Raw genomic sequence first — 23,683 nt, 5'->3', positions numbered from 1 at the left:
AGTCAGCTGATTAGGGAACAGTAGGTAAGAATGCAGAGACGTACTAAGGGCTCGCTTGAACTCTGTAGTCACAAATTAAGATGAAACCGGGCAGCAGAGTTGTGTATTTTTCCCTAGCAACATTTTGGGAGAAGGAAAGGGGCACAGGAGTCGAGCGTAGTTTGAGGGAGACTGTACAGCTGGAAAGGTAAAATTACCCTCAGGCAGGAACATGTCAAGGAACCCAAAGACTGGATTGTCAGCTGGGTTTTCTGCGATACGGAAGTCATCCTGAACGATGACTCCAGTAACGGTGGAGACAAAAACAGAGCCAGGTGGTGAAAGACTCAGTGCAGATGGGTTTGCTCCGTATCTTTTCTTTTTTTCCCCACCCTCCACTCTTCCCATTTGGTTTTGGTGAGGAATGGGTTTGGAATTTTCCACCTTTATGTTCTCAAGTCCATTCTTTTTTTTTTTTTTTTTTTTTTGTTTATTCACTTTTGAGAAAGAGAGACAGAGTGTGAGCGGGGGTGGGGCAGAGAGAGAGGGAGACACAGAATCCGAAGCAGGCTCCAGGGTCCAAGCTGTCAGCACGCAGCTGGATGCGGGGCTTGAACTCAGGAACCACAAGATCGTGACCTGAGCCGAAGTTGGATGCTTAACCCACTGGGCCACCCAGGCGCCCCTCAAGTAAACTCTTAAAAATAAAACACTGCCTTGTGAATACCTGAGACCAGCACTGGAGTGAGGCATTTCTCTGGTTTTGATTTTTTTCTAATGTTTATTTATTTACAGAATAGAGCACACACCTATGCACACAGGTGAGCAGGTAAGGTGCAGAGAGGGAGACAGAGAATCCCAAGCAGGCTCCATGCTGTCAGTGCAGAGCCTGACGTGGGGCTCGATCCCACAAACTGTGAGATCACGACCTGAGCTGAAACCAAGAATCTGTCGCTTAACCAACTGAGCCAGCCAGGCGCCCCTCGTTTTGATTTTTTTTTAAAGCACTTTTGATATCAGAGTCAATCAAATTAACTATAAAACAATTTAATGGAAACACATCAACTCGCATACTATCAGAGTCATATCGATTTTATTATGAAAGCTTACGGCATCAAAAGGAGATTGCAGTCAAACAGGCAAAAAGACAATAAGTATTTTATGGAAATTATTTTGTCATGTGTGACCCTCAATATTTATTTTTCATGTGCATATGTTGGATGCTCCACCCCAATTAGGACTTGGATTCCAGGATGACACAATTGCATATTGTACCTCTTTATCCTCAAAGATCAAGCACAGACTTTTAAAAAAAAACTTTTATTTAAAAATAATTTGGCGCTGACAGAAAATGTACAAAAAGTCAACGTAGTACAAAGATGCAAAAATATAAACAGAACACAGAACTCCCATATACATTTGACTCAAAGTCAACTTGTATCCAAAATATAATTGACAACTTACTCCTTTTGCTGCATCGTGTATGTGTTTTATGTTCTGAATCAATTGAAAATAAGTTGCATATACTTTAAAGGCTTCAATGCTTTAAGTCTGAGAATAGAGAGATTCTGTTAGCTGACCCTAGTAGAATGGTTAATTTGATAGGACATTTCTGTATACTCTACTGTTTGTACCCCAATTTTGCCAATTGCCCCAACAATGTGCATGATGGTATATTTTTTCCCTCTTTACACACAGTCCATTTTAGGATCAGTTATTGCATTTAGTTACTGTGTTTCTTCAGGGCCCTTTAATCTGGAATATTTCCACTGTGCCTCTTTTTTTTTTCTTCCACATTAACATTTTTGAAGAATAAACTTGCTTTTCTTTTAAACAAACCATTTTTCGTTTTGATTTTGTCAACGTTGTCTTATGATCATGCCTGGTATGATGCCTAAGTGATGTTGTGCCTGTCTCAGCATTATCACATCTGGAGGCACATGATGTCCATCTGTCTCTCATTGGTGATGTTAATTTTGATCACTCAGCCAATATGTTGTCCAATCTCTGCACCATATTATTACCAATCAGCAATCTGTGGGGAGATTCTTTATGACTATGTAAATATCCTGCTCCTCATATAAATTTCCTCTTACATTGATTATCCCTTGCTAATTCTTGCTTGATCTAATTTTTACTATGATGGATACAAAATCATGATCTTTTAAGTTTACCCTTCCTTCCACATTTAGCTTTTGACTCTCCCTCCTATCAATATTTGTCTATCATCTATCTATCTATCTGTCTATCTATCATCATCTGTCATCTACCATCCATCCATCATCTATTCATCAATAATCTGGTACTGGTATGAACTGATAGCTTCTTCTTTCTTCCAATGGTTTAACATTCTTTATTGTTCTTAATTATGTTGGTGTTCAAATTTTCCTGTATTTGGGCAGTGGGAGCCCCTCACCCTGGCTCCTATGTCTTTGTCATATCCCCCTACCCTTTTTTAAGCACTTCTTTACTTTCTGACATCAAAGATGTCTCTTGCCCAGCCTTGGGATTACCCATTGATTTGCAGAGCCTAGTTCCTTTTAGTGGGGACCGTATTAGACACCATGGTCTGCGTGTTTGATATAACACATGCCTTTGTATATATAAAATATCATTTCTTTTAGTGATAATGATATTAATTACAATTCCTATTTAAATACGTGCCAGTTTATTTGAAGATATTCTGCATACACCTTTTTTTTTGTATGAGATTAGATACCAATTTTCATATGGTCCAAGTTAGAAAATGTATTTGAAAGAAGTATGACTCCTATGAATCTATTTTGTCCCAAATCATAACCACGAGCTGCCTTGGTGATAATCTCTTTACAAATGGGTCTTTTGTGGCTCAGGCTTTGCTGTCTGCTGTGAGATTTCTTTCAAAGTGAACTCTTTGCTTGGTTTGGCTGATGTGGACACTAAAGCCTGAAGGAGAGGAAAATGGGCTAATTTTTGAAGCTTATTCTCACTTAAGAGGAATGAGTCATCCTGGATCTGAATTACACAGGGCCATAGAAAACAGACAGCCTCTCCTCTTTGCTGCATTGAAATAGCCATCTTAGGGATCTTTTTTCCCTTATTTCTTGGCAAAATCACAAAACACTAGAAGTCTGGCTGGAGTAAGATCTCGTGGGTAGACATTCTGAGGCAGGTTCCAATACAGGTACAGCCGTCCTTTCTCCGGCAGCTGGGGTACAGACAGGACTGGAATACGCTTTCTACAACCATGGATGAATAACATCACACATAAAATACAGGTCGCTTTGTACAAATCCTCTCTTTTGATGAGAAGTGTGTTTATTTTCATTTTCAAGCCGCTTTTCTCAGTGGTGTTATGACATTGTCTGAAAACAAGGGGGAAAATTCTTGGTGTTATTATTGTTTCCAACAAAATTGTTTGCCTCAAGTTTTATAGAAACTTTCCTTTTTCTTTATCAGTTAAAATAGTTGTGTCTCCATTTTCATCAAGATTTTCAAAGCCATGATCGAGTTCAAGTATTAAGAGTTTAATGAAAGTTACTTGTATCATATAGTTCTGGAAGTGAAATGTTTTATTTTTAAATATTACTTTAATAAGCACCTCTGTTGCCTGAATGTTATAGGCACATTCATTATTTACTTTTTTGCATAATTAATAATTGGTTTAGCAGCTACCTTTTATTTTATAGCATCCAAATGGTTAAACTTTAAAAAAAAATTAACACTTGAGTGCTCACGATATAACTTCTTATTTAAAGTGTTTATAAAATCACTACCAGGTAGGAATGACTAAACATAGAGTATACACTAATAAAATATATTATAATGATACAATGTATATGACAATAAAATGACTGTTGAACACATAGTTTTCTCTAGATTTACTGATGCTTATATTTTAAAATTTTTGGTAGAAATCTTCAAATCTTAAAATAGTAAAATTAGAATATAACTTAAGGGTCATTCAGTCCCAACCTCTAATTACTGTCTGATAACTCTCTTTATTTTTGCAGAAATTTATCATCTAACCTCTGCTTAAGCTGTTTCCACAATGTTGAGGAATATACTGATTTGAAGAGCAGACATTTCTAGACAGAAGTAATTACTAGGAATTCTTACCTGAATTGGTGACATAAAATCATCCTCCCTCAGCATTGCATCCATTGATTCAATTTATATTTTCTAAGACACCAATGTTTCTAACCTCTCTGTTTTACAAAAGAAGATCTCAAACTATTTAGGACTAAACATGGGACTATTACTTATTCTTCCCATTCTATGTACATTATTGTAGACAAGGATTGTTCTATTGATACATATTAATCCTAAAGCTTTTTATGTAGTTCAATTAAATAAAAATGTTACTTTTCTATAATTTTCCAGCTGGCTTTTTGGACCCAAGTATAAGATTTTGTATTTAATAATATTTAAATTTTTTTAGTGTTTATTCATTTTTGCAAGAGAGAGACAGAGCGCAAGAAGGGGAGAGGCAGAGAGAGGGAGACACAGAATCCGAAGCAGGCTCCAGGCTCCGAGCTGTCAGCACAGAGCTCGACATGGGGCTCAAACCCATGGACTGTGAGATCATGACCTGAGCTGAAGTCGGACGCATAACTGATTAAGCCACACAGGTCCCCCTGGGTTTTGCATTTAATAATATTTAAATTCCTTCTTATTGGATTTGTTGTATCACTCTGGCTGCTTGAAATATTTACTTTCTCACATTTATTCATTCAGTGTATTGGCAAATCCATCTTTTACAACAGTTAACAAGTTTCTCAAAGTGAAGATATTTTCAGCTGGTTTCCATGACACTCTTCTGGTTTTTCTCTTTACTCTCTGACTTCTCTTCCTTGGTTATCTGATAAATTTCTTACTCTCTGCCTATGATTCCTCATGGTCCCATGATAAGACTTCTTCCATTTCAATGTACACATACCTTTTAAGTGATCCGATCAATTCCCTTAACAAGGGTTCTTAATCTAGAATCCAAAGGGCCTTAGAGGGCTCATAAACATTGCTGTGCATGTGTTTGTTTTGCACCATACCGTTAATGAGGTTCTTAAAGGCAAGGATGACAAAATAATAATAATAATAATAATAATAATAATAATAATAAATCAATATACTATTGAATCTCATATAATTATCTTTTTTTATCCAAGTACAAGTAACCTACAGCATTATTTTAGTTTCAGGTGTACAATATAGTGATTCAACAATTCTACACATTTCTCCGTGCTCATCACAGTAAGTGTTCTCTTAATCCCCTTCATCTGTTTCTCCCATCTCCCCCACCACCTCCCCTCTAGAAACCACCAGTTTGTTCTCTGTATTTAAGACTCTGGGGTTTTTTGTTTGTCACTTTTTTTCTTTGTTTGTTCATTTGTTTTGTTTCTTAAATACCACATATAAGTAAAATCATATAGTATTTGTCTTTCTCTGACTTAGTTCACTTAGCATCACACCCTCCAGATACATCCATGTTGTTGCAAATGGCAAGATTTTTCGATGGCTGAATAATATTCCATTGTGAATATATACCATGCCTTTTTTTATCCATTCATCTATTGGTGGACACTTAGTTTACTTCCATATCTTGGCCATTGCAAATAATGCTGCAATAAATACATTGTTATCTTTATTGTAGTCTCTCTTCTGCTAAGTATCTACCACACTGAATCCTCATCTTCCCTTCCAATTCCAAGCATTCTGTTCCACCTGTGTCCCAACTCAATAAAAGCCACAGCCCAAGCTGACAACGATGCAGTTTAATATGACTCCTCCCCTTTTTCCTTTACCCCATGCAACCCATGCAATAGATCCCTCATTTCTATCAATGTTACCATGTCACTACCTCATGATTCCTTGGCTCTCCCATTTCCCCAGGAAAGCCACCAATATCTCTTGGTCCTATAAGAGCTTTCTAAGTGGACTACCTGCCTCCAGATGTAGCATCTCCAATCTGTTCTCCATCCCAAGGAACTTCCTCAAAACACACTGAATATGTTATATTCTAGTGTTAAAAGCCTACATTTGCTTGCATTACTCAAAGGATAAATATAGACTGTACCTTTGCAAACAAGGCTATTCTCTGTGGCTCCTCATGTTGTACTTCCTCATTCTCAGTCTGTGTTCTAATCATACTACATTTCTGAATATCCTAAGATGTCATGATCCTGCTTCTATAACTTGGCAGGTATATTGCTCTTTCTGCCTGCAACATTTGTCTTTTTCTCCACCTATTCCTTCACTTATCTTCATGATTCAGACACAGCATCACTTCCACTAAAGTAGATCATATACCTGATGGATAGGGATTAGGTGATTCCACTACTATGTAACCCCATAGCCCTCTGTACTTTCTCTGTCATAGCACTGTCTAGAAGCTTCATCCTCAACTCACATTCTCATAGTCTTCCAGAATATTCTTCACCCCAAACATGCTCAAATGAATGTAGAGTTAAGTAAAACCAGTCCTGACTGAGCAGATACAGCTTCAAGATGAGCCTCGTAGGCACACCTTCCACCAGATCGCCAACATTAAACTCATCCTATAGAAAAATTCTGGAGTTTCCTCTGACAACTCTTGTATTTTACTTCAATGTATTTATATGTTTCTTCTCTTATGCTACAAATGCTCCAATGGCGGGGACTAAGCACGCCCTGCCCACGGTTTTATCCCTGATACAAAACTAGTACTACTCAATCAGTATTATATGAATCATAAATTTTCTGTGTCTATGACATCTACATCTCCAAACAGAGCTGAGCTGAAGATAAGGGTTTATACTGAGTACATACAGATCTCCCTCAAGTTAATATCTACTCACCAATGCCCCTTGCATAGTGGGTTTTAACAAGCTACAAATATTAATTGTAGATATTTTCTCCACTGTGACCAAACATCCATAATTAGAAATTTTGTCAAATGGCTTGATGAAACCCACATGTCCTCTGCCTACAGCAGATACTGCTCCTAAGCTTCCAAAAAAAAAAAAAAAATGAATAGGATTTTAAAAGCTCGGAGTCTAAAATAGAACATCATCCATATCCTGAGGAACTCACAGTATATTTAGGGAAACATGTATGTAAGCAAATACTTCAGAACATCGCATGGGCCATAATAGAGATATGAAAAAAGTAATTTGCAGGAACAAAAAAAAGCAAAAGATCAACTCTGCAGTTGGCCCGTCATGATTCTTTATTTGTTCTTTGTGCGTACCCAGTCTGGTTTCCAGCGATTACGAATTTCCTTTCCACAAGCTCCTATCTCAAATAATTAACTATTTGCTCCAGAGACGGGCCTTCATTCTCCACAAACATAACAAGTTTGAGAAATCAAGAGTAAAAGGAAAAAGGTGACGCTTCTATGGTTTGTTGAAGGCACCTTCCAAAGCTTTTTAAAACCAGGATGGGCTTTATTCTTCTCTACTATCTCCTTAATGATTACTGATAGTAGCCAAGGGCTCTCTGTGGCAAGTTCTGTCAGTACCGTAGAACCATTCATCTGGGTCCAGAAAAGTGGATTTATTTTGAGAAGCTGAATGCTCTTTTACAATCTGTTCACTTATCTTTCAGTTTCAATTCCCCCCACCCAATAGCTTTTCCTCCGTTTCCAGGTTGAAGATCATTCTCCTTGACAGGGAGGACAGAAATAAAATAGGGGATCCCTATTTCCTTTCTCTCTTTTGCTAAGTTTATACCATCTGTCCATAATCAAGAAAATTATTTCTTAGTTGTTTTCCTTGCTTAGGACCAACCTAACGCAATTGTCATCCTCAGCTCTTCTGAACTTTAGTCTTTGTGACACGTGAGACTAAGTTTTTGATTAGATACTGAATGTTCACGTATTTATATTTCCTCAGTTGTCACTTTTTTCCTAAGTGGAGAGAAACTTCTCAAATGATACAGCATGGATTATGTGTTCATTTGTAGTGGTCTTATTGTTCATTTAGTGGTCTCATTGCACCTATTTTAAAGATGTCTAGTTGAGGGGTGCCTGGGTGGCTCAATCAGTTAAGCATCCGACTTCAGCTCAGGTCATGATCTCATGGTCCGTGAGTCCGAGCCCCACGTGGGGCTCTGTGCTGTTAGTTCAGAGCCTGGAAGCCTGCTTCGGATTCTGTGTCTCCCTATCTCTCTGCCCCTCCCCCACTCATTCTCTGTCTCTATCAAAAAAATGAATAAACTGTAAAAAAAAAAAAAAGATGTCTAGTCAAGGCACTGTATGGCTAAATGATTTTCTTCCAGGGCACATGCTAATTAAGTGGACAGGGACTGCTACTCAAACTTTTCTCCTGGTTCTAAGGGCATTGCTCTTTCCAGAAGTCTCTCTCACACCTTTCCGTTGACAACACAGTTACTTTTCCCACAGAAAACACTGCAACCAGCTTGTCTCTCTATCCTTAAATATATTTTATACATATGCAAGCAAATTCATATGTACGTGTATATATATGCGATTTTTACACAAATGGTAGTGTATCTGTCTGCCCAGGTTGCCATAAGAAAACACCATAGACTGGTCTGTGCTTAAGCAACAGACATGTAAACAACAGTTCTACAAGCCACAAGTCTAAGATCAGAGTGTTGGCAGATCTGGTTTCTTCTGAATCCTGTCTCTTTGGTGGTTGCCTTCACACTGTGTTCTCACACGGTTGCTCCCAGGTCTGTATGTTTTGTCCTGTGTTCTAATTTCTTCTTATAAGGGTAGCAGCCATATTGGATTAGGGCCCCCATATGACTTCATTTTACTTGAATTGCCTTTTAAAAGACCCTATGGCCAAATACAGTCACATTCTGAGGTATTGGAGTTTAGAACTTCAAAATATGAATTTTGAGGGATCGCAATTCAGTCCCAAAAAGGTAGTTTTCCAAAAACACAATTCTCATCTTATTTTTTCTCTTAAAAATATACCTTAGATATTTTTGATCTCTTGACATATGTCAACTTCTAATTCTTTTAGATAACATGCTTTATTAAAAAGTGACATAGTAATCTTAACCATTCCTTTAATGATGAAAACATATTTCATTCAAAATTTTTGCAATATTAAAAAGTACCCAGTGAGTAACTAAGCATAAGTTGTTTTAAACACATGTGGATACAAATGTAAGATAAATCCCCAGTAGCAGAATACGAATAAGGGCAATGCATAATCAGAAAACATTTTTCTTTTTTTTTTAAATTTTTTTTTTTCAACGTTTATTTATTTTTGGGACAGAGAGAGACAGAGCATGAACAGGGGAGGGGCAGAGAGAGAGGGAGACACAGAATCGGAAACAGGCTCCAGGCTCCGGGCCATCAGCCCAGAGCCCGACGCGGGGCTCGAACTCACGGACCGCGAGATCGTGACCTGGCTGAAGTCGGACGCTTAACCGACTGCGCCACCCAGGCGCCCCAGAAAACATTTTTCTAATTAGTGTTAAATTCCTTCCATATAGTTGTATCTGTTTATACTTCTAGCAAGAAGTATGAGACTTCATTTGTGTTATCAAATTGTTTAATAGTTGTCAATACGTATAAGTGAAAACTGTATCTTGAAATTATAATTTTATATTTTCCTTATTATAAACATATTATAAATATGTTTAGGAGTCAAATATTTGCATTTAATTTTCTGTAATCTGGTATTTCATATGCTTTGCAAATTGTCAACTGTTTTTGAAGAGCTTCTCATTAATTGGTAGAAATGCTTACACGTTAGGAAATTAATAATTTGTGATATAAGTTGCAATTTTTTCTTTTGTCACTTATCTTTTGATTTTGTTTATTTTTCTTCACACAGAAATATTGTATTTTATATAGTTGAATTTACCAATATGTTAGTACAAGGCTTCTAAAATTTTGTGCAATAGTTAAGAGGCCTTCACCATTCTGAGACTGTAAAAGAATTCTATGTTTCAGTTTTTTTCCATTAATAGCTTATGATTAATTTTTCATTTATAATTCTTTTATCTGTCTAGAGTTTATTGTGTGTGAAGCAGGAATCCAAATTTATGTATTTTTTTTTCCAAAATGGCTTACCCTTGACTCAGTTTAATTTACTTAGGAACATGTATATATATATATATATATATATATATATATATATATGTATTTTTTTTTTAATTGGAGTGCTCTCTTTATCAAATGAAAAAAATTCCTATGGATTTAGATGGATTTTCTATTCTGTTTTATCAGTATTAGCAGGTACCACTCTATTTTCATATAGTTAGCTTTGTAATGTGGCTTAATAATTTACAAAGGCAATCCAAATCATTACATTTTTCTAAAATTTTCATGTATATTTGGCCAACTAATCAATAAGATTAATATTAGGAGATCTGACTGCATTATGTTGTTTTTTCCTACTTAAGAACATAGCCAAGGGGCGCCTGGGTGGCTCGGTCGGTTAAGCATCCGACGTCGGCTCAGGTCATGATCTCACGGTCCGTGAGTTCGAGCCCCGCGTCGGGCTCTGTGCTGACAGCTCAGAGCCTGGAGCCTGTTTCAGATTCTGTGTCTTCCTCTCTCTCTGCCCCTCCCCTGTTCATGCTCTGTCTCAAAAATAAATAAACGTTAAAAAAAAAAGAACATAGCCAAAATTTCTATTTGTTTATATGAAAATCTTCTTTTGTGTCTCAGTATTATAAAATTTTCTTCTTATGGCTGAAGATGTCCATTACTTGTTAAGCTTAAGCTTGTCTTCAGTACTTTAGCTGTTCTGTTGCTACTATCAAAGGTTTTTTTTCTCCCATTATGTCTTATAACTGGTTGTCACTTGCATTAACTGAACTTTAAAGTAGTACTCCATATATTTTAGTATGGTTGTTACAGCCGTGTCGTATTTTCTGTAATATGTGTGCATTTATATACACATATATTCACACATAGATAGACTCCGTTTCACCTTTTTTGCTATAGCACTTAGCATACTGTTGTGTCTATGCATTCATTTATAACTGATATTTACAACGATTTTCTACCCAGTTTTGCTTCATCAACTGAAATTTTATAATAAAGATAATGGCTGTATAATAAAAATACCTGTTACTTTTTATAAAGCATCTACCATTTCAATCCCATGTTCTTATTGCAATTTTTTTTCTAAAAGCATGTCATGGAGATGTTATGATTCCTGGCAAAATCATAAATAAAAATGAAAATGAAAGTGTGTAACCTTAAAAATGATTAAGAACCTAACATAATTGAGTCCTTTGATCTCTTTGGCCAAAACAATGAAACTGAATATCACCACAAGAAATTGTCCGGTTTCCTTGTGAAAAGTGTCAGGAACAGACTCATTTCATTTCATATTTGCAAAAATACAAATAATTCTATTAGCAAGTGTTCCTAATGTGTTCTTGGCTGGAGAATGTAACCTCATAAAAAGAGAGTTTGTTCTTAGAGTTTATTCGTTGACTAGAATATTCTCTGTGCGGACGTGCATGTTCAGTTTCTCATTCTGGGACTTGTAACGGAGATTATGATGGATTCTGGGAATAAACATGTTGCATAAATTAGCTCTTGTGCTCTGAGGATATCATAAAATCTCTGAAACCAACTAATCTTTGTAGAAATTTTGGTTGCAAATAACCAAATAACTTTATCACAATAATGGCTCAATATCTAACACCTCATTAGACATTGTCCCTGTGGATCTTTTTTATATTGTTACTCCTTTACACTTACTATCAATGTGACTTAATCCACATTTACTTGTTCAGTGATTTCTTATACTTGCTAGTCTTTTCTGAAAAACTTGCTTATAAATGTCCTGGTAATAAGGACTATTTATTATAGATCTTATTTTTTTTCTTACTACTACCTTCCTCGGCCGTAGCTCTTAGTGCTTATAATAGCTCTGAAGGGCACCTGGGTGGTTCAGTTGTTTAAGCAGCTAAGGTAGGCTCAGGTCATGATCTTGCTGTTCATCAGTTCAAGACAGACACCGGGTTCTGTGCTTAGAATTCAGAGCCTGGAGCCTGCTTCAGATTCTGTGTCTCCGTCTCTCTCTGTCCCTCCCCAGCTTGTGCAATCTCTCTCTCTCCCTCTCTCTTTCAAAAATAAATAAACATTAAAAAAAACTTTAAAAGAATAAGTCTGAGCACAGAGGAACAAATAATTAATATATGTTTTAAATCTTTACCTCTCACTGAGATAATTAATTAAATTGTTAATTAATTGATTAGAAGAGATAATCACCTGGGGTGTTTTGGTAATTTCGGAGGACGTCAAAAAGATAGAGGTATTTATACTCATAAGTTGCTGAGGTCTATACACATTTTCCTCGTATTATTTCTACCTTCATAAAAAATATGGCAGGAGCACCTGGGTGGAACAGGTGGTTAAGTGTCTGACTTCAGTTCAGGACATGATCTCATGGTTTCTGAGTTCTAGCCCCATGTCGGGCTCTGTGCTGACAGCTCAGATCCTGAAGCCTGCTTCCGATTCTATATCTCCCTCTCTCTCTGCCCCTCCCCTTCTCTCTCAAAAATAAATAAACATTAAAAATTAAAAATATCTATATGGCATGTACTCGTAGAGTACTAATAATTATGAGGAACCAAAATCTCCAGAGACTCTCAGTGAAAAATGTCTCCACGTTTACTTCTGGTGTCATTCACTAAGACCATACAATAAATGAGAATTTCCACCTTACCACAATAATCTGGCTTCTGGCTATGAGAGAATAGCTTGATTTAAACCAACAATCCCACCAAAGGCAAAATAAATAAAAACTGGATAAAACAAGAAAGGAGCTATTTTAGGAGTAAGAAAACAATGTTAGACAAGGCTTTAAGGGACCAAGCTTCTGGAGAAAAGAGAAATGCTTTAAAGTGAGCCCTACCTTCTCTGCTTCTCTTCCCCTTTCTGGCACCTTCTGATTCCTAAACAGCATCAAGTGAGAAACTGGAAAGACAGGAAGACACCTTCAGTTAAGAAATTTCAGCCGAGTTTCCAACAGTTTCAGTAATCAGATGAAAAGGAAAGAAAAATGGAGATTCAAGGCCCATTAGGAAGGAAAATACCCCAGGATTCCTGTCGAGCCTTGCGAAAGGCGAATCAAAGCAGAGGGTCTAGGGCAGCTGTGACACAGACAGAAACCTTGACTGACTGAAGGAGATCAGCGTTTATTCTAACTGCTTATCAGAAGAGAAACAAATCCTCTCTGGAGGAAGATAGCATAATCCAGAACTTCACACGATGTCAGAACCAAATGAATGAAAATAAAGAGGAAACATGTACAGAACCAGATTAACACATAGGCCCAACATTGGAGGTAGAAACAGATTGGAGCATAGCAGTTTAATAAGGCTAAAAGTTCTCTGGCAAAATTCTTTGGGTCATCATCCGAATTTCAACCGAAAACTGGAATTAATAAAAAAAACAATCAAATGCACGTGTTGTTCCTGAAAACTACACTCCTTGAAATTAAGAATGTAATAAATGGTGGAAACCGCACCAGTAAATGTTGAAACAGCAATAAATGGTGGAAGCTCCATTCATGTACCACCAGTACAGCCCCGAATACATTTAAGTCCCCAAACTGTGTGACCTGATCATTAATACATATTTTTTTTACTTTCCTCCCTTCTCCACTTGATCACTTTCCTTCTGGGATCCATTTCCAAATAAGCTCTGAGCTCTAACTTTTGTCCTAAGATCTGTTTTGGGGGGAGAGGGGAAAGCCAAACTAAGGCATATAGGTGAAACAAATGACATGAAAATAATAGCACAAAAGGGTAAATGGATTTAAAATATTCAGATCTTTCACCATCTGGGATGTTGTAAAAGTACTAAGTTTATTAACCTTCAATAAGTCCAGAATGAATGTTCTGATTTCTATGGTAACAGCTTAAGTGGGGGGGGGGGGGGGAGAATGTATAACCAACATGTAATACAGGAGAACGTTGGGACAAAAATGCTTGATTTTTTTTGTTTTTAAAGAAGGCACAAAATAGGGGGAAAGAGACCCAAAAGGAGATAGAAAACTAGAAACCAAGTAGGATGATGTAGGTTTCAACACAAATATTTCAGTCAATACGTCAGATGTAAATGTAATTCATTTTCCAATCAAAATATAGGTACTGTCAGAGTGGTTTAAAAAAATCCAAGTATATGCTGTTACTAGAGACACGCCTTAAAATTAAGAACACAGAAAAGTTGAAAGGGAAAGAATGGGAAAAGTCATAGTAGCTAACACTAAACTAATACAGCTATCCTAAGCATTCGCAGTGGTTGGTTAGGCTCTCATCATTGCTAAAGGTGAAGAGAGACATTGCATAATGATAAAATACCAATCCACCAGAACAATTTTTAGTTCACAGACAGCTAATACAAGTACTGACATCGTCTGCTCAATTTCTAGTTTACCAAGCAAGAACGTTAGGAGAGAAAAAATTACAGATTAGAAAAACAAACTTTGTTACAAATCCATCGGTATTTTGCATTCTACTCTACCAATACTTCTTCATCAAAACTATTAGCTTATTAAACTATTTATGTTTTGCAATATAAGCTATCTCATTCTTAGACACGCTGTGTCAATACTGAATCTGCCTTTTCCAGTTTTGTGTATACTTTTGATTTCTAAAGGGAAAGGTTCTTAACCTCTTCGCTAGGATGCTTGAAATGTTTTGGTTTGTTTGTTTTAGATCTAGAAGTCAAGAAAAGCAATTTTACCGATTCCTGGCTTTCAGACATAAACCCCTGCCTCATCGTGGTTGAGGGCAGCCATTATTTCCCTGTGGTCTTTCTCCTCCTTTCCCAACACTAAACGTCAGTGCTTTCCAAAGGTTTCAGAGTTTGATATATTTCCTTCGTAATCTCTATTTCCTTAGCATTTATATATCTATATGTGTGTAAAATTTAAATGTTTTGTCAAATGTATCTGCGTCTTTCTACGTAAACGACATCACACTGGGATCACTCCATTTGAAATAATTGAACTAGCTTCTCTCTGAGAGACTTTTAAATGGAGACGAAATTGACGATTACCAGTTTGTTTTCCCTTTAATAAGCTATCTTTCTAAGGAGTCTCTTAGATGTTGCTTATGATATGTCTAAACTTTTGTTTTTAACCACCAAACACACCGTAGGATAGATTCCAAAGCCCTTTCTAAATCAGAAACTAGTCTTATCTGAAGAGGGAGGAACATTCCAGATATGACATCTTTCTAAAAAGTATAAACTGCCCACCTAACTGTATTACCTAAGCAGGAGTACCGCCATCCGTCTTCATCACGAAAAAATGTTTTCATGATTACTCTAGTTACTTGTCATTCAACTGCCTACCCTTAATAAACTTGCCTGAAAAATAAAGTGCTTCATTCTGTGATTTGTGATATGGTTTAAAGTCCCTGTAGTCTCATGAGTGGTGTTTAAACAATCCAAATTAAAATGTAAGCACTTGAGAACTAGATTAAATTATGTATCACCAGTCTCTCTTCTTCAAAGTTCCAAACTCATGTTGTCTTTGAAATTGAGTATTAAATTGCCCCTGGTGGTGCTGAGCTTTTCTTATCTTTTATACATTTATATTGTTATCCAGTAAGTTAAAAAGAAAATCACACTTACCAAATTCATTTTCTGAGAAGTGCCAGAGATTTGCTCTGAATAGAGAGCGAGCTTTCTTTTTCTCTTCCTAAATAAGGGCTCTGTTTTGAGGTGAGAGAAGTGAACTTGAACCCTGGCCACTATGTGTGAGCATAATGCCAGTATATTTGCATACCTTTATTTTATTTAATTCTCTAAAAATACGTATGAGGCAGGTATTTTCCCAGGTTTTATAGATGAGGGAACTGAACTCAGAGAACAAAGTAATTTCCTTCAGATCCCTCAAAGCCTAGCTTGATCCCAACATATTTTACATATGCTGTGGGAGGTTGAAGAATGAGGTGGACAGGCATCATGGGATCTTTTGGTTCCCCATTTTGTACAATGTAGGCTTAGCCTCCTGTCATTATTATGTTATCCATCCATCTGTGCCCATGTCTCTCTGGGTCCTCTGGGCTGCTGTCCTCAGCAAGTCTGTGAATGCTTTCTATTTGTACTAATGGGGTTAGACAGAATCAAGTATTGCAGAACCCAAGAATGAAGGCACAGAGGGCTTTTAGACTCTTAGAATGTTCAGGGTCTAGCAAGAATGATGTTGGCCTTAACAGACACATGAAAAGGTGCTCAACATCACTCATCATCAGAGAAGTACAAATCAAAACCACACTGAGATACCACCTCACACTGGTCAGAGTGGCTAAAATAACAACTCAGGAAACTACAGATGCTGGCGAGGATGTGGAGAAACGGGAACCCCCTTGCACTGTTGGTGGGAGTGCAAACTGGTGCAGCCGCTCTGGAAAACAGTGTGGAGGTTCCTCAAAAAATTAAAAACAGAATCACCCTACAACCCAGCAATATCACTACTAGGAATTTATCGAAAGGATCCAGGAGTGCTGATGCATAGGGGCACTTGTACCTCAACGTTTATAGCAGCGCTTCAGACAAGAGCCAAACTATGGAAAGAGCCTGAATGTCCATCAACTGACGAATGGATAAAGAAGATGTGGTTTATATATACAATGGAATACTACTTGGCAACGAGGAAGGATGAAATTCTGCCATTTGCAGCAACGTGGATGGAACTGGAAGGTATTATTCTAAGTGAAATAAGTCAGTCAGAGAAAGACAGATATCATATGTTTTCGTGCATATGTGGAACTTGAGAAACTTAACAGAAGACCATGGGGGAAGGGAAGGGGAAAAATAGTTACAAACATAGAGGGAGGGAGGCAAACCATAAGAGACTCTTAAATACAGAGAACAAACTGAGGGTTGATGGGAGGAAGGGGGAAACGGGTGAGGGGCATTGAGGAGGGCACTTGTTGGGATGAGCACTGGGTGTTGTATGTAAGTGATGAACCGCGGGAATCTACCCCCAAAACCAAGAGCACGCTGTACACACTGTATGTTAACCAATTTGACAATAAATTATATTTTTAAAAAATGATGATAGACAGGTGGATAAATAGATTTGTATTCATCTCCCTGTATTAGATAGGCACATAACAGAATTGAAATACTTATCACCTCATAATTAAAATGATAGACTGCTGAAATTTAAAAAAAAAACATAAAAAATAAAAGTATTGAAAGGAAAAAAACTAATAATGTTGGCCTTGGCAATGAGCTCGGGAGGCAGTCAAGATGATGTTGACGAGGGTAGACCACCTCCTCTGGCTTGTACGGCCACCAGCTTGTTTATTCTTTCACGTATGGGTAACAGTTTCCTCGACACTCTGGACACTGAATTAAGCTATAGTATCTCTCCTTGCCCAAGCACCCCTGCAGACCAATAACTCCCTCAAATTATATAATAGATAATACCAATTTAACAAATATTATGCCTTCAAAAGTCTCCTATCCCTTCTTAATGTGTTTCTTTGGCGGCAACTGCTAAGCCCTTTTCACTTCATTGACTTTCCACTCAGAAAATACTGTTTGTTGAGGGCGACTGGGTAGCTCAGTCGGTTAAGCGTCTGACTTCGGCTCAGGTCATGAGCTCACGATTCGTGAGTTCGAGCCCCATGTCGGGTTCTGTGCTGACAGCTTAGAGACCGGAGCCTGCTTTTGGATTCTGTGTCTCATTCTCTCTCTCCCCCTCTCCCACTCGTGCTGTCTGTGTCTCTCAATACTAAATAAATGTAAAAAAAAATAGAGAAAATACTGTTTGTCTTGCATATTTTTATTCTCTTCCCATTCTGATCCTTTGTCGACATCCTGATGAATATTATTTTTGGTCACCTGAAGTTTGTTTGTTTGTTTGTTTTTTAATGGTTTATTTTCTCCCATGGAAACTTCGCATTCCTTGCCAGGTCATGAAAATGATCATCGATAGTTGTTGTCCACCCACCATATGCAGGGAACTCAATCTATACCCACAAGAAATTCCAAGGGAAATTTCACATGTGTTAGGGGAGAAGAGTAAGTTCACTTCTATCATGTTTATCATATCAATATTTTTTTACCTGTTTCTTTGCCCTTAAGGATTGTACCATGGATATGGCTACGGCCATTCTTGGATCAAAGACTCCCACCGATGTCATCCTTTCTGCAATGACTGAGTGGCCCTCCACCCACCCCCCCCACCCCAACTTTAGTTTCATATGATGGATTCAATGGTTGTTCTAAGACAGTGTTTAGCTCCTTTAAGGGTCTGTGCTACGTATGGCACTTACTAGGATGGGGTTACCTTGGGAGTTTTATCCCAGAGGAAGGATGTAGTTGAAGGTCTGCTTGTTCTGAGTGTGTTTACTGGGACAGAGCCGTCATAAAGAGTGAAGGAACACCTCGTCTGGCCCAAAAAGTCTATTCAAGGAGTCTGGAGCAGAGTCCAGAAAGAGCACTCTCAGACCTGAGAGCCACCCCGCTGTTTTGCACCCAAAGGCGAATATCCTCCTTTGAACACAGCCCTGGAATGGGACAGAACAGCCTCCCGATCGTGCAATAAACGTCGTCACTTCCAATGTTGAGTGATTTCTAGCTCTCTCCCCTGTGGTGTCAGTAAAGAGAGTGTTTGACGATATTGAGGAAGATTGAATTACAGTACTGGGATTTTCTTGTAATGCAGCCATTCGGTGACTCAATTTTTGACTTAACCACATACAAATTTGGAAAGGCTTGGTAAAAACTCTCTCTTTTTTTCTCAACCAAAAAAAAAAAATCAAGAGACTGACATTTGAGAAGATTGCTATGTGTTTTAAGGCAATTTTCTTGCTCTTTTCTTTTTTCACCATCTATCTTTCTTTTTTGTAAGGGATTCACTTTTACACCAATTTCTTTCCTTGGCCAGTATGAATATATAAGGTGTGGGATGACATTCCTCAAGATTCCGGATTTCAGGCTAATGTTGCAAAATATCATAGACCCTTTTTAAAGAAGTAGATAAGCTCAAGGACTGAATCTTTGCAAACATTTGAAAATCATATAGGATATTTATTTTTTAAACCTCTGCTGAAAGCATTTTGTATTTAACCTTTCCTTCCTTCTACCCTACTCCCTCCTTCCCTTTTCTTTGCTTCCTTTTTCCTTCTCCCCACTCTCCAACCACAAACACATGCTTTTTCAGGCATTGGGACATTTAGTTCTACTGAGCCGTTGTTTTTTTCATTATTCATTTGGTTTCTGTATTTTTCCATGTACAAGGTACTTTCACTTTTTTCAAAATTGGGAAAAAAACAATGTTGTCAGTATCAATAAATCTGCATCCAGAGAGAGTCACTTCCTATCAGGGTTTCAAAAGTGCTTCATGGTTTTCCGATCTCCTGTCTGTGCTAATCAACGCTGATGCTTCACATACGCAGGACGCGCAGTGCCAACTTCTAAACCAGCTCTGTGCTGCGTTCCATTTTAGGAATGAGAACCTGGATTATTTATTTATAACTGTATAAAGTCCTGTTGTTAAGCTGCTCTCGGTGAAAAGCAGAGAGTGGTTTGAGCCAGATGGGGAGAGGCTGGCAGGATGATGGCTTGATTCTGTGGGAAAGGAGAGAGGAATTTTATTCCCTACTATAAATTAAATAGCCTAATTTGACCCTCCACCAGTAACGTGATAACCAATTAATACATTAATGGGTGGGGATTATGCTGTCTGGTTTTAGAAAATGGAAACTGGGAGTCAATTCCATTTAAATACTCTTTGGGGCCTTTTTTTTTCTTCCTGTATAGCCCAAACCAATGAGAATTATGAAAGAAAGACAGTGAAACTAAATTGTTTAATGTTTATAATGTTTCTCTTTTTTTCTGGGTATTAATTCTGGCTCAGCCTTTTATTATCTGTAATGCAATGGGAAATTCTTTGTTCCTTGTTTCGGTTTTATGGAGAAACACTTGACATTCATCACTGTGTAAGTTGAAGGGATACAGCATGATGGTTTGATTTACATATATTGTGAAATAATTATCACAATAGATTCGGCTAACATCCATCTTCTCATATACATACAATTAAAAAAAAAGGAAAACGTTTTCTCCTTGTGATGAGTACCCTCAGAATTTACCTCTTAACAACCTTCCTATATATCAAATGGCTCTCTTAGCTATAGTCATCGTGTGGTACATTATATCCCTTTTGATGTAATTTATGCCTTTTGATCACCTTCCTCCAATCCCCCCTTCCCCATCCTCTCTCTCTGGTAACCACAAGCCTGATGTCTTTTTCTATGACGTTGGGTTTTTTTTTTTTTCATTTTGTTTTGTTTTTAGACTCCACATAAAATTGAAATCATATAATATTTGTCTTTTCTATCTGACATATCTCTCTTAGCATGATGTCTTCCAAGTTCTATCCATGTTGTTGCAAATGGTAAGGTTTCCTCATTTTGTATGGCTGAATAGTATTCCAGTGTGTGTGTGTGTGTGTGTGTGTGTGTGTGTGTATGCCATAACTTTATCTGCTCATCCATTAGTGGATATTTACGTTGTTTCCAGGTCTTGGAATTATGAACAATGTTGCTAGGAACACGGGGATGCAGATATCTTTTCCACTTAGTGGGTCCATTGCTTTTGGATATACTCCCAGAAGTGGAATTGCGGGATCATATGGTATTCCTATTTTCAGGTTTTTGAGGATCCCCCATACTGTTTTCCATAGTGACTGCACAATTTAAATCCCCACCAACAGTGCACGAGGGTCCCCTTTTTTCCACATCCTCACCGACATTTGATAGTTCTTGTCTTTTTGTTGATGGCCATGCCTGTTAAGGCATGATGTGACGCCTTCTTGTGGTTTCAATTTGTATTCCCCGGGTGACTACTGATGTTGGGCACCAGTTCATGTGTCTGTTGGTCTTTTGTACATCTTTTTTGGAAACATGTCTATTCAAGGTCCTTTGCTCATTTTTTTTCCATTGGATGATTTATGTTTGGCTGTTGAGTTGTTTGTATGAATTCTGTATATATTTTGGATATTAACCCCTTATCAGGTATATGTTTTGCAAATCTTTTTCCCATCTCTTAGGTTGTCTTATCATTTCGTTGAGGTTTCTTTTGTTGTGCAGGAGCTTGTTAGTTTGATGTAGTCTCAGTTGTTTATTTTCTATTTTGCTGCTTGTGCTTTAGTTATCATGGGCAAATATTTATTAACAAGACCCATGTCAAGGACCTTTTATTCCTTATCTTTTCTTCCAGGAGTTTCATGGTTTCTCGTCTTTAGTTTAAGTCTTTAATCCATTTGGAGTAAGTTTTTGTAAGTGGTGCAAGCTATGGGTCCAGTTTTATTCTTTTGCATGTGAATTTCTAGCACCATTTACTGAAGAGACGCTCTCTTCTCCATTGAGTATTCCTGGCTGCCTTATCAAATATTAGTTGAACTTGGGTTTATTTCTGGGCTCTCAATTCTGTTCTGTTGGTCTATTTCTCTCCTTTTTTATGCCAATACCGTACTGTTTTGATAACTCTAACTTTATGGTATAGCCTGAAGTCAATACAGCATGAAGACTTAACAATTGCAAATATTTATGTGCCCAACATTGGAGCACTTACCTTATGAAGCCAAAACCTAAGAGAGCTAAAAGGAAAAATAGACAATAATACAATAATAGTTGTGGGACTTCAATACCTCACCCTCAACAATGGATAGATCATCCAGACAGAGAATCAATAAGGCAACAGTGAATATGAAAAACATTATGAGCCACATGGCCCTAACAAGTATACAGAATATCCTATCCAACAAGAGCAGTGTACACATCCCTCTCAAGTGCTCATGTAATGTTTCTTTAACTCTTAGACAAGAAGGGTTATACAAGTACAAATTATCTGACATAATAGTTACGTGAAATAATAAAAAAGCAGTGATTATCCCCTTTTCTGTAAATTTTATTTCTCCCAGTTTAAACTTAGCAGCATTTTATGTTCTATTCTTGAAAGCTGATCTATGTGGCGTGGTTTATTTTATCTATACCACATTGCCATTCATTCACACAGCAGATGACACGTGTTGTGGTCTCTCCTCCAGCCTTTTAAAAAACATTTTTAGCCCAAATGACATACGTTATTTCTAACTAATAATATATAATTTACCAAATCCCAGCTTTTAGAGCACTTTAAAATCAAAGAGAAAGCCACACATATTTAGTAACTAACGTATACAGATGTGATCATGATAATCTTACCACTTAATAGTGATTATTGAATTGGAATTCATCTTCAGCATTCACACTGCAAGTGCTTTGGAATGACCAAACGTGGAAATAAGAATTGCACTTGTATAAAATAGGAAAAGAAATAAGATTGCTCCTTGAGCATAAAGCAAACTCTAGGACCCAAATATTTGGGGGAAGAAAATGAGCTTAATACTTTGGAGACAATGGACATGATTGAATATGATTAAGTATGATTTTTTAATTCTTACAAATGTGGACCCTGATGAAGACTGGCTTCTCTTGAGTCCCACTGATTTAATTTGGGCATACTGTAATTTACTGAGCTGGAGTAGAAACAGTAATTCGGTGAGGCCATCATAAGCTCATTAGAAACACACTGAGAACGCTTAATGGTGTACAACCCACAGCTTTTTGCATCCATTTTACAGTGATCCCCTCTTGCCATTCCTGCTGCTTTCTACTCCACGCTGTTGATAGCATGGTCGTTTTCAAACACCCCAGAAAATGAGAGGTATTTTTAAAACAAGATTGAAGTCACCAAGAAACAGAGAAAGCCAACATTTCAGGGGTGTGCAGCACACTGTTAAGATAAAAAAAAAAAAACTTCTCATGTATTGTTAATCATGGCAACATTGGTTAGCTGTTAAGTACTGTATATTGCAACTAATCAAAAGCTCAAATATCCTACACAATGGAACAGAAATAATTACTCTCCCCGAGCTTCTATTGTTTCCTGCCTCAGCCTTCCCTGAACTAATAAAAGGTTTAATTTTAAATTGTGTGAAGGAAATGTCAGCATTACGAAGCCGTACAACATTCAGCTGCCTTGCTCACAATCAGGTAAAACACATAATGAATTAGACCTTAATGGACTTAAGCTAAGTGAAATCTAAACAAACCTGAATGGCCCGCCCCCTCCTCACCATGCGCTTTTTCTCTTTACCCCTAATTGATCTGACCACGTACAAAAAGGCAGGGTCCCAGCATCCTCACCTTTCAGATGAGAATGTTCTGATAAGGTGTGAGAGCTCTGTTTATGAGATCTATGTATCCGTGCTCATGATATCAGCTACGCGCAGTGGGCGATTTGGTTCAAACGAGGGATGTTTATTCTGATGCTTCACAGGAAGAATGGGGGGAAGGGAGGGCAGGGGAGAGAAAGGTGCTTAAAGGCTTCCTGCATTCAAATGTGTGTGGGTTTTTTTTTTCACTTTTACTATCTTCAAAAAAAACTAAGATAAGTTTTCAATCGAAAACTTGTGTTTGAAGTTTCAGTTTACTAAGAAAAAGTCCTACTATATGAATATATGGAGAAGGACAATTTCTCTGCAGTCTTCTGAATTGTGGGTTTTGCAACATAATTGGACTCTGATTTCAAATGGAAACAGCAAAGAGAAAAAAGCTATTAGAAGAGTGTACGCCTTAGTTAATACTGTTGAAAATAAACGAAACAACATGGCAATTTGGGGAGATTTGTTTATTCTTTTAGCCATCTACAAATCGATGTTAATTGCTCACTGCTTCTTAATATTAAATGTTAGGGTGACTTCAAAAGCAATAAATAACATACCTAAAA

General features: G+C 37.4%; 1 long non-coding RNA gene across 2 annotated transcripts in view; it reads right to left on the bottom strand.

Annotated features, from left to right (window-relative positions):
- Positions 1 to 1,710: 1,710 nt before the first annotated feature.
- The window catches only part of LOC115506464, a 36,639-nt gene continuing 14,666 nt past the window's right edge, over positions 1,711 to 23,683 (bottom strand). The window contains exons 1-3 of one of the 2 annotated variants that reach the window (XR_003966394.1): positions 23,101 to 23,175; positions 12,795 to 12,856; positions 1,711 to 3,323 (exon numbers count right to left, since the gene is read on the bottom strand). This is a non-coding gene — a long non-coding RNA (uncharacterized LOC115506464). Of the gene's footprint in view, positions 3,324 to 12,794; positions 12,857 to 23,100; positions 23,176 to 23,683 lie in introns of those variants that run through there. The other variant, XR_003966396.1, reaches the window with a different exon arrangement.

The sequence above is a fragment of the Lynx canadensis genome, chromosome F2 (genome assembly GCF_007474595.2).
Source record: "Lynx canadensis isolate LIC74 chromosome F2, mLynCan4.pri.v2, whole genome shotgun sequence".
Classification (NCBI taxonomy): Eukaryota; Metazoa; Chordata; class Mammalia; order Carnivora; family Felidae; genus Lynx; species Lynx canadensis.
This window is presented reverse-complemented; position numbering and strand designations above follow the sequence as displayed.